The sequence below is a fragment of the Chenopodium quinoa genome, unplaced genomic scaffold, assembly GCF_001683475.1.
Source record: "Chenopodium quinoa cultivar QQ74 unplaced genomic scaffold, ASM168347v1, whole genome shotgun sequence".
NCBI lineage: Eukaryota > Viridiplantae > Streptophyta > Magnoliopsida > Caryophyllales > Amaranthaceae > Chenopodium > Chenopodium quinoa.
The window spans coordinates 1,823,434-1,834,268 of NW_018743144.1; the positions used below are offsets into that span (position 1 = coordinate 1,823,434).

A 10,835-nucleotide genomic window follows, 5' to 3' on the forward strand; every position below is an offset into this window, starting at 1 on the left:
TACCAGGGATAAAACCTGCTTGAGCCTCATTAATGACAGAACCCACCACCTGAGAGAGCCTAGAAGTGAGAATCTTAGAAATCAATTTGTAAACAAGAGTACAACAAGCAATGGGTCTGAACTCCTTTACATAAGAAGGATTATTCACTTTGGGAACCAGAGTAATACTAGTACAGTTCCACTACTTTGCCAGCTTCCCCTGGGTAAAGAAATCAAGAACAGCTGCATAGACATCAAACTTGATAATATTCCAAGAATGATTACAAAAGACAACATTAAAGCCATCAATACCAGGGGCTTTATCATAATTGCCAATACAAGCCAAAGCCTGATCAATCTTAGAATGAGTAATATCAGCAATAAGCAGGTCTCTAGCATAAGAATCAATCTGTTTCCCTGGTCTCATAGTAACCAAGTGACAGGCTCAAGTTGTATCACCTAATCAAAAGTATTTCCTAAAACCACTAACTAATAATAGATAGGGAAGTAGGGTCGAATCCACAGGGAAACGAGTCTTTTTATTCCTAATTAATTAATATAATCTAAATTATCAAGTAACAAATATGTAAATTTGGATATAAAACTAAACTACGAAGATTAAGAATAAGGAGAAAACAATGAATAAAAAGTCTAGGGCATAGGTTCATCAATAAATAATATTCCACGGTAAAACATAATAATCAATCATCAATGCATACATTAATCAGATCATAAAGGGCTTTCGCTACGTATTATGATGAGTGACATTTATGTCACTCTTAGGAAGTATTTTTAGAGTCATTTTCGTGTTTATTTTACCTTATTTTCCCTTTTATTCTCTTGTTTTCTTTTTAATAAAGTTTCTAGTTTATTTCTTAGTTTTAGTATGTTTTAATTTAATTTATTTATTTAATTGGTTTCTAGTTTATTTTCGTAGTTTATTTGCTTTCGATTTATTTTTATTTCGTTCCTTTTCTTTGTTACTTTCATAGTTTTAAATAGCTTTATGTTTATTTTGTTATTTTATTTTGCTTTCTTTGCTTGTATAGTTTTTGTTTAAATATTATTAGTTTATTTTTATGTCTCTTATTTTCTATTTTATTTTATTTATTTCCTTTTTATTTATTTTATTTTATTTATCTCGGTTTCACACTTTTACCCTCGGGTTTGTTTGTGTGTAGGCTCGAGTTCAAGGTCCAAGTCGAGGCTTTTCAATTGCCACCCAACATCAAGCCCCTGCTGCCTCCTATCCGTCACCCCTCCTCCGTATCCACCACCAGCCGCACCACAATTCTCAATCACCAACCGTCACCAACCACATCACCAATTTACAGCAACAAATCAGCCACCAATTGCAACCCCTCATCCCATGCTTTGCATCTCACCAAAGCAACCCCAATTTACGAATTATCATGGTTCGGGCAAACCATTGAGGAGTTCGATCGAAATGAAAAAAGAGTCAGAAACATTGGAAGTTTTCTAAATTGAAGAGGTGTGGTCGAACTCACCCATGGTTCGACCGAACCAACCCCGTAGTTCGGCCACACCAACCCATGGTTCGACCGAACCATTCCACGAGCGGTAGTGATTTGATGATGATGGTTGTTAGTTTGCTTTGGTGAGATGCAAAGCATGGGAATAAAACCCCATTTTAGAGCAGCTTAATTCGAAAGAAGAAGAGGAAGGAGGGGTCTGATGTTTTTGTAGGGGATTTGTGGGTTTATTTTATTTCCTTTTTCTTTTTCTTTTATTTTTAATTTCTTTCTTTTCTTTTCCCTTTTTCTTATTTCTTTCTTTTATTTTTATATTTAGTTTCTTATTTTATTTTTTCCTTTTTAATTTATTTTCTTTTCTATTATTTACTTAGTATTCTTAGCTTTGTATACATACTCAATTTTAGGGTAATTAGAAAGGGAAGAAAAACAATTACCATTTATTCTACTCTCTAATTAGTTTTAGGAGAGCTTCTCTCTCTAGGTTTAGGGTAGGATTAGGATAGTTTAGAGAGAGAAAGTAAGGGTTTCACCATTATTGAGCTTGGATATTGAAGAGGAAGATTGATCATCTTGCTTGTAGATTTTCACATTCAATCAATGAGAATCTCTAACTCTCTCTCCTCTATTTTTATTTTCTTTATTTTGATTATTATTTTAGTTGTTGGTATTGCTTGTTAATCATGTTTATTCTTGATTATTTGTTAACTAATCTTGTTATTAGCATGATTAGTGAGTAATTTCCCCATTAAGTGGATGGTTGTGGTGTAGTTGGATCTTGAGCGTGTTATAGGGTTTAGAATTGATTTATTTGTGATTAAAGTCTTTATTTGCTTGATATTCTTTAATCTTCTTGCAAGTGCACATTGTTGGTTGATTAAAGGTAAATCTTTTCTAACAAAAAACGAAAGTTGACTTAGTTAAGGTTTATTACTATCGATTGATATTTAATAGTACCTCCTAGTATATGGTTCTAATGTGGAAACATAGAGGCTATGTTAGGAGAAGCCAATTGACCCCGGAAGGCGGCTAGATTGGATCCTTTACTTCGATATTCATGCATGTTTAGTTCATAATTAATTCAATTTCTATGCCTTTGTTTATGTTCAAGTGAATGTTATACCTAAACCATTTCCCTTAATGTTTTATTTCTTGTTTTAGCATCTTTAGACTTTAGTTTATTTATCTCTTATTTCGGACTAGCTTAATTGCCAATAATATTTGGTGGTGTTTATCCGTTCTCTGTGGTTCGACCCCTATGCTTGTCTTATACTCGTATTAGGTTTGTTTAGGTTGTATAAATTGTATTTGATCTAGGGATAGACAATTGACGATGCGTTTATTCCCTTGTCATATTACAATCACACAATTAATTTACCGGTATTAAATCTCATCTCTCGAATCTCAACTTAACCATTTATAAATTAACCTGCCTATTGAAACTAAACCCAAACATCAATTCTCATCTTTCGATTCTCGAATAAATATTGTCAAACTCATGCATAAAAGATCTGCGCAAATCTAGTCACAGAGCATTAAATAAATCAATAGGAAATTAATCTAGCATTGACAATTAACAACAATAAATTACCCCTTCATATTAGTTATGGATCCCCACAAACCCTAGAAATAAAACTACTCACACATAATTAAATCTAAGCAAATCAAAGTAATAAAGAAAGACATGATCAAAGGAATAAAATAAATAACTAACATTAAGAGAAGAGAAATTGTTACCAAAGAAATCTGGAATTAAGAATAAAGTTAAGAACAAAGTATATGAGAGAGAAACTAATCTAAAAGCTAAGTAGAGAGAGAAAATCTAAGAAAGAGTGAAAAGAAGGTCCTAAACTTGCTTAACGGAAAAGTATTTATACTAAGCAAGAATCCTAAACTAAAACAAACTTAATCGTCAAAAATTAACTCCTTAAAATAACATGCGACCGATCGGGCTAAAGCCGCCCGATCGAGCGCGCCATTTTCTCCGCGTACTCTTCTAAACAGTCGCGCCCGATCGGGCCCTTGCTTCACCTCGAGGCTTGGAACTTCGATTGGCTTTATTTCTTCAGCCCAATCCGGATATCCACTTAGGGTCTTGATTATTCGGTCCAAATACCTCGGTATCCCGATTACGGAGCCCTTAATCACCGGTTCGATGGCTCTAACCGGCTCTAGGCTATAGAAACTGGTTGTGCTTCTCTAGTGCTCGTAATCGCTCCATAATATCTCGGGAAAATGCTTTAAAAGCGCAAGTCCCTGCAAAAGTCAACCAAATCTACGAAAACACTATAAAACACCAAATTATTAATAAAAGTGACTCTAAAGAGCCAAAAACACTACTAATTATGACCAAGGGACGGGGGTAAAACACTATATAAATCGGACATATCAAACTCCCTGAAGTCAAACCTTTGCCTGTCCCTAAGAAAAGATCTCATCAGTGAATAAATAAATATGCTTCACCCCAAAATGTAAAAATCAAGCACAAACAATTCAAGGTAAATCCAATAAACATGCTTCAAAGCCAACCAATCAAATCCATCAAATTACCCTTCTTCCCTAACAATTGTCGAATAGAGAAAACCACAAGAGAATATAGAATTCAAGACTAGTTCTCACACACTCAACTCTCATTTATGTGCGAGTAAAAGATGTGCTCGATTGCTTTCCAACCAACCCCTTTATTGTGACAATGCCCTCCCAACTCACACTCTCGTGTGTATAAAAAGATGTACGCTCAACCTACTAGTCGACTCGAAATATGTCAAATCATAACTTGCATTGATAAACAACACTTTCACATTCATACAACTCTTATGCACAAAGGTCGGAAGGTCTTTAAAGCTTGTAATGTAAGGCTAGGATAAAGGGTAGGAAATATTTAGGAAAATGTGAGAGTAAAGCCGTGCTTAAGGGAGCCATATCCTAATAAAACCCAAGGTCACAATAAGTGATGACCAAAACACCTCCAATCACAACTCAACTCCACAAAAGTTCACCTAACAGTCATATACACAACATAATCCCAACACTTACATATTCACTCCCAAAATATGATTATAGGAAATAGAGTGAATTAAAACAAACTTTTAAGTACTTTTTTTTTTCAAACTTTAACTCTTTTTTTTTTCTCTTTTGAATTTTTCATTTTTTTTTCTTGTTGAGCAACCCTCAAATAGAACATTTAAACATATGAAAAAACTTTTTTTCCTTGCTCTTTTTTTTTTTCTTTTAGATTCATATTGGAAATTTTCAACTTTTAGAAAAAATGTTATTTGTGACTGGCAAAATTGACTTTTTGTAACTGGCATTGTTGGTTGCGAATGCCACCGTTACAACTAGTGAAAATTATTCGTAACTAGCTAATGTTAGTTACTAATAATGTACTATTTGTAACTGGCTTTACCCAACGCCAGTTACAAATAGACAATTTTCCAAGTTAGAAAGCACACTATTTGTAACTGGCGTTAAGTTATGCCGGTTACAAATGAAGTAATATTTGTAACAAGCATAGCCTAACACCAGTTACGAATAGTGTTTTTATTTAAAAAAAATAAATAAAATGGTAGCGGTAGAAAATTCCCTCTACTGCCACCACCCGTACACTACTTTTTTTTTCAATATAAAGACCATTAATTATTAATAAACTTTCATAAACTATAATAACTATTAATTTAACCAATATAAGATAAATAAACTTTATACAACATCATGTAAATTATATTGAATTGATGTACTTGTAAATTACAAATATTTCTCACACAACTCACAATAAATAATACTCTTTAACTAAAAATTAAAAAAAGCTAGTTAGTTAATTGTTACAATGTTTAACCTTCAAATTTTGATGATTTTGTCAATTTTGTCTCTGTCTGCTTCACAAATTTGAAAGTTCTATATGGGATATCAGCAATTCACACTGAGCACTTGATATTGTGCCAGAATTCTGCATGGGGAAGAAATATATACATTAAAAAAGCCAAAACTAAAAAAGGGTTGTTTTAGACAATCACTACATGAACTCTTCCAATTACATGGGCAATGCATCAAATTGAGGGGATATAAAAGAAAATAAGCATCAAAACTCACAAGAAAAACTTCAGTCACTTATTAGACAAAACTAGTCACAAATAAATTCAATACAGAAATCAAAACAAGTAATTCCGCTAAAACTTTGCCATGACTAAACTAGCTATCACATACATATAATTGTATCAGACTAAACTGTCACATAAATATAATTGCTTTTATAGTTAAAGGGAGAGCAATAAAACAAACCCCACATACAAAATACAACAAAAACATAGGGTAGGAGATGCTTGGTGCGTTAACTGGCTAGCTCAATTTTCAGCAAGCACAATCTATTACATACACAAGCTAGGAGATACCTGAAGTAGCTCAAATTTGAATTTTCTGAACTAGAGACCAAACCATAACATACACAAGATAGCAGGTGCCTATTATCACAACCTATCACATACACAAGTTAGAAGTTGCTTGAAATACAGGGAGACATACACTTAGGAAAGTCATTCTTTGCAAAATTATTTAATTACCTTGATGAATCTAAGTGCCAAAACTAGCTCAAAACTCTGTTGACCTTTGCTTGAGTGAACTCCAACCTGAAATGTGACCACAAGGGACGAAGCCAGGAATTAAGACTCAAGGGGGGCCGAGGTTTATATTAAACAAAATAGTACGGTAATCGTATTGTATCTCCTAATTTTTTTTCACATCAAAAAATTTACTTAAGACTGTTATAAATTAGCTTTGACCATAATTTTTGACTAATATATAAAATTGAATTTTTATAGAAGAATTTACTACGCTAGGAATTTCATGATTGTCAATAATGTAGCTTATATACCGTTAATATGTTTAAAAAAAGAAAAAAGGATAACGCTTGTATGCCAGGAATCAAATCCTTTTATCAGCCTCAAAGCATCTTAGTATAGATACATCAAAAACTAAAATATGGCTTCAGGCACTATAAATTTAAGCGACAATAAATTGAGGTGTATGTGGAAGTAATGGAACACTAAAGAGGAAAGGGAACAAGATAAAGACTTATATTATATGTCAAATTCCAGTAATGTTCAGACAGAAATAAGAAAGATTATTAGCTACGAGATATGTACAATCCATGAGTAAGAATTAGATATAGAACTTCCATTTAATTACACGAAGACCCATTTACCAAAAGTGGGTAGTAATATAAACATCAGATTTCAACCATGAGTCTGACCACCACAAGCTAGATGCATCTGATATCAGTTTGGATATGTGCTTGAACATTGTATGTAATAAAATTAATAGAATAAAAACCTTACTCCTTGAAGATACAAGTGAATCTGACAACATACAGGCCAACCAAAATGACGTGTACCAAGAAAGCAAAGACATCAAACCTAGCTTCCGATCTATCAAAAAAAATTTCCTCCACGATATATAATTTCTCAAGAAAGTTTACATAAGTTTGTTTCTATAGCCTCTTCACCATGTTTTAAACACAAAATATGTCCACAAATCAGAGAAAAAAATCCACAAAAAGTGTAGTAGTAGCAAGGATGCAATTTATATGAGTAAAACACTCTTAAAACAACCTAAACCACATAGGAATATCCCAGCAAAAATCTCAACACATCTCTAAGAAAAACGCACTAAAACAGAAGCATATACCAGTTGAACCAAAACTGACCAGTTTTCAGAAAACAACCCAGTTTAATAGCAAACAAACTCAATAAATTCTGAAATTTTACATGCAATAAGTAGACAAAAAATCACCCAAATTCAAAAAACGAATCACCTAAAAATCATCTGTAATGAAGGAGAACGAGCCCAGAGAAGTCAGACCTCTAAACTATTCCAGCGAGATTCTACCAATTTGCAAAAGGGTAGAAAAATAATTTTTACGCACTAGAATAAACCTATTGAATCAGTCATAGATTGGCTTTTCTACTTGAAACAGGAACAAGAATATTGTTGGTCTAGCATAAGTTCATAACTAAAACAAAATATAAACAGAACATGAGCAGTTTATTAAACCCCATTACTATAATCAAAAGTTTGTTCGTTGTAGGGAATAATTTTCAAGCTTTAATTCCCTAGCTTGAACCCCACTGTGATCATACACTAAAGTACGGTGGCGTCCGAAAGGGAAGAAGATAGAGCAAAAGAGTCGCCAACAAGTTTTAGGAACTTGTAAACCATTCACGAGGTGAAGGTTACACCCCTTAATGATCCAAGAGATCATCAACTCCATAAGGTCTAGAACCAAATAAGGGTTCGGGGATGAAGGTACAAATCCAACCTAAAAGAGATTGAACCTGCCCTAATAATAGGCCTCTACTTTATTCTGATCGTACTCATGTGCGCTTTTTAATTAACATGCAATCAATAGATTAACCCTAAACCTGTTTATCTATGTTGGTTGAATATTATTGCACAAATATATCTATTATTGGCGATCACTTGAAATTATAATCACATTAACCCTAAACAAGATTATTAATTATCTTATTAAGCGTGATTACAAGTACAAATTCCCTTTAAGCATGCATAAAAGGTGTGATCAAGCAATAAAAATAAATAATCAAGCAACATAAATTATCATAACAATCATGACAATAAAATAATAATCATCATCAAAATAATAATAATCATAAAAATAATAATCATAATATCATCATAAATAAAATAATCATCATCAAAATAATAATAATAATAATAATAATAATAATAATAATAATAATATTCATAATCATCATAAATTATAATCATTATATTCACAATCATGTTCATGTTAATATTAAAGCATAATAATAGTAAGATCCTAGGCATGATACTAACAAGATTAATAACAAACCCTAGCATGTCACTAAGCAATAAAAATCAAATCTTTAGCCCTAACATGATACTATCAATCATAAAAATTAGGAAGAACATAGGAAGCATCGTAACAATCATACTTAATATTAAAATTACCCTAGACATGATACTAGGAATATCATAACAATTTAAACATGATTTCTACATCATAATATCAATAAAAACCATTAAAGCACTTAGTTTGATGCCTAGTATCTCTTTTTAATAACAAAATACACACTTAGTAACTTCAAGGAAAATAATAATCAAAACAATCAAATCAAATAATTGAAATAGAGATTTGGGACCAAACCCTCAGAAATTAAACCTTTCACGTCTAGGGCAAAGGTAACTTCGAATATGGCTAGGTGTTTCTAAATCTTGTGAATGCGGAATTTTGTATATGAAAACAAAGTTAAGAAAAAGAGAAAGAGAGAGAGATGAATAAATCAAGAGAGAATTAGAGAATTAAAGCTGATTGTTGATGAGAATTCGTGAGAATTGGTGAATGAAAACGGAATTTTTAATACGTAATTTATAGAGAAAATCAGCCAAAAAGATAAAATTAACAAAATAGAGTCTGGCGCACGCAAAACAAGATCGGCGCCAGCCATTGGCCATTGGCGCCAGGCGCCAATGCTTGCGCCAGGCGCCAACCTTGTTTTTGACGCGATTTCTAAAATCAGATAAATTTTGCCATACAGGAGGATAAAGTCGTATCTTTCCTCAAAAATGTTCTTTGATTTAATTAAAACTCTGAAAAGTCAACAAAAGTCAATTTATCAATGCTAATTGAATTAGGAATGAAAAGAACCTTCTAGAAGAATCTAGAAGGTTAAAACCATTCCTAATTGCATTAGGAATGATAAATCATATTAGGCCCTCCTCAAGATCATTGGGCCCTGTTTAGTAAATTTGTCATAACTTCCTTAATATTCGTCGGAATTGGGCTTATAATATATCATTGGAAAGCTCTTGTCAAGCCCCATCCAACTACAATACTATTGGACCCATATCATGGACCAACCAAACTGGATTGGCTGTTTTCTTAAAATAAGTTTTCAAAAACAGAGAGAAGAGAAAAGAAATTAAAACTATCCGGAACACTAGACTTTCCACACTTTCACTTCATTCGATTATGATTCGACGTGAAAGGTACTCATCACCGGGTTTGGTTCTGGGGAGACACAAATGGGTGTCTACATTCCTGTTTATTAATTTTGTTTCCCTTAAATTATTGATAATTAAATTGTAAACATTCTCATAGAAGAATTAAAATCAAACAGACAATAAATCATAATAAAAAAAATTTCCCAGAATTGAAGATCCATACCAAATGTTCAACTATACACCGATTTAGGAATTTTAAGCTCCGATTTCTTTCTCTTGCGCTTGAAACTCTCGCCACCCAACTTTTCAAATCTGATGTTCTTCAATCTATCCCAATTTACTATGGAACCCGAAAATTTCAACTAAAAAGTGATAAAACCACAAAACTTCCATTAAATTAAATTATTAACAAACAAAAGCATAAACCCTAGTCTAAGATTAATCAAAAACCGGTTAAAATTAATCAAAAATAAATATATTAGTCTAAGATCGAGACATACCGTAATGATATTGATGAATGAATTTTGGAGAAGCTTTAATGGAGTTTTTGTGGAGTTTTTACTTTGGAGCAGTTTCAACTTTCAGAGGAGAGAGAAAATTTGTGAGCCTTGTGAAAAATGGAGACCGATTTGTAACTATGAGGGAAAGAGGGTCTATGACTAATTTCTTCTAAAAACAATAAAATTAAAAAGTGAAATGAGAGTCATGGGTGTTAGGTAGCATTAGTAACCAACTTTAATAAAGCCCCTTACAAATTAACAAGGTCAATAAAGTTGACCTATAGTTTGTAACTGACTTTTTATATGCCCATTACTAATAGTAGGTCAGCCTATCTTTGACCTATTATTTTGTCACTGACATTGCTAATGTCGGTTACTAATATTAAATTATTTGTAACTTGCATTATCTATGTTAGTTACTTATACTCTTGTAGTAACTAACATAATGTATGCCAGTTACTAATAGGGTGTTACAAATAGCATTTTTTCTACTAGTGAATTTGAAACATAAAACATCAATATTTTCCAATCAAATATAAAAGAACAAACACTCTTCTTTTATCCCCACATTGTGGAAATGATATGCACACCACAACTCCCTCACCTCACCAACTAATAGCTCCCCCAGGCCAAGCTTGGGACTAGTAACCAATGGGGCTCATATAGGCTTGTAATGTGGCTAAATAAACAATAAAAGGGCATAAGCAACAACATGGGTAACAAGAAGGGAACAAATGTATCTAATATCGTCTGAAGGCTACCTAAGAGAACAAATGCCTTCGTCCTCCTCAGTGTGCATAATATTGAGTCATATAAACATTACTAATAGTTGCAAACCAATACTCAAATTCCTTGACATACAAGGAACTATTACACATTCCTAACC

The 10,835-nt window shown here is 32.7% G+C and overlaps 1 long non-coding RNA gene across 2 annotated transcripts; it reads right to left on the bottom strand.

Moving 5' to 3' along the window:
• Window positions 1–5,176: 5,176 nt before the first annotated feature.
• On the bottom strand, window positions 5,177–10,133 carry LOC110732153. Of its 2 annotated transcripts, XR_002513445.1 has the most exons (5): window positions 9,950–10,133; window positions 9,673–9,811; window positions 6,029–6,094; window positions 5,861–5,942; window positions 5,177–5,418 (listed from the first exon to the last, which is right to left on the bottom strand). It is a non-coding gene; the product is annotated as an uncharacterized LOC110732153 (long non-coding RNA). The 2 variants fall into 2 exon arrangements; XR_002513446.1 differs by lacking the exon at window positions 5,861–5,942 and having other exon boundaries at window positions 9,950–10,132.
• Window positions 10,134–10,835: the final 702 nt, after the last annotated feature.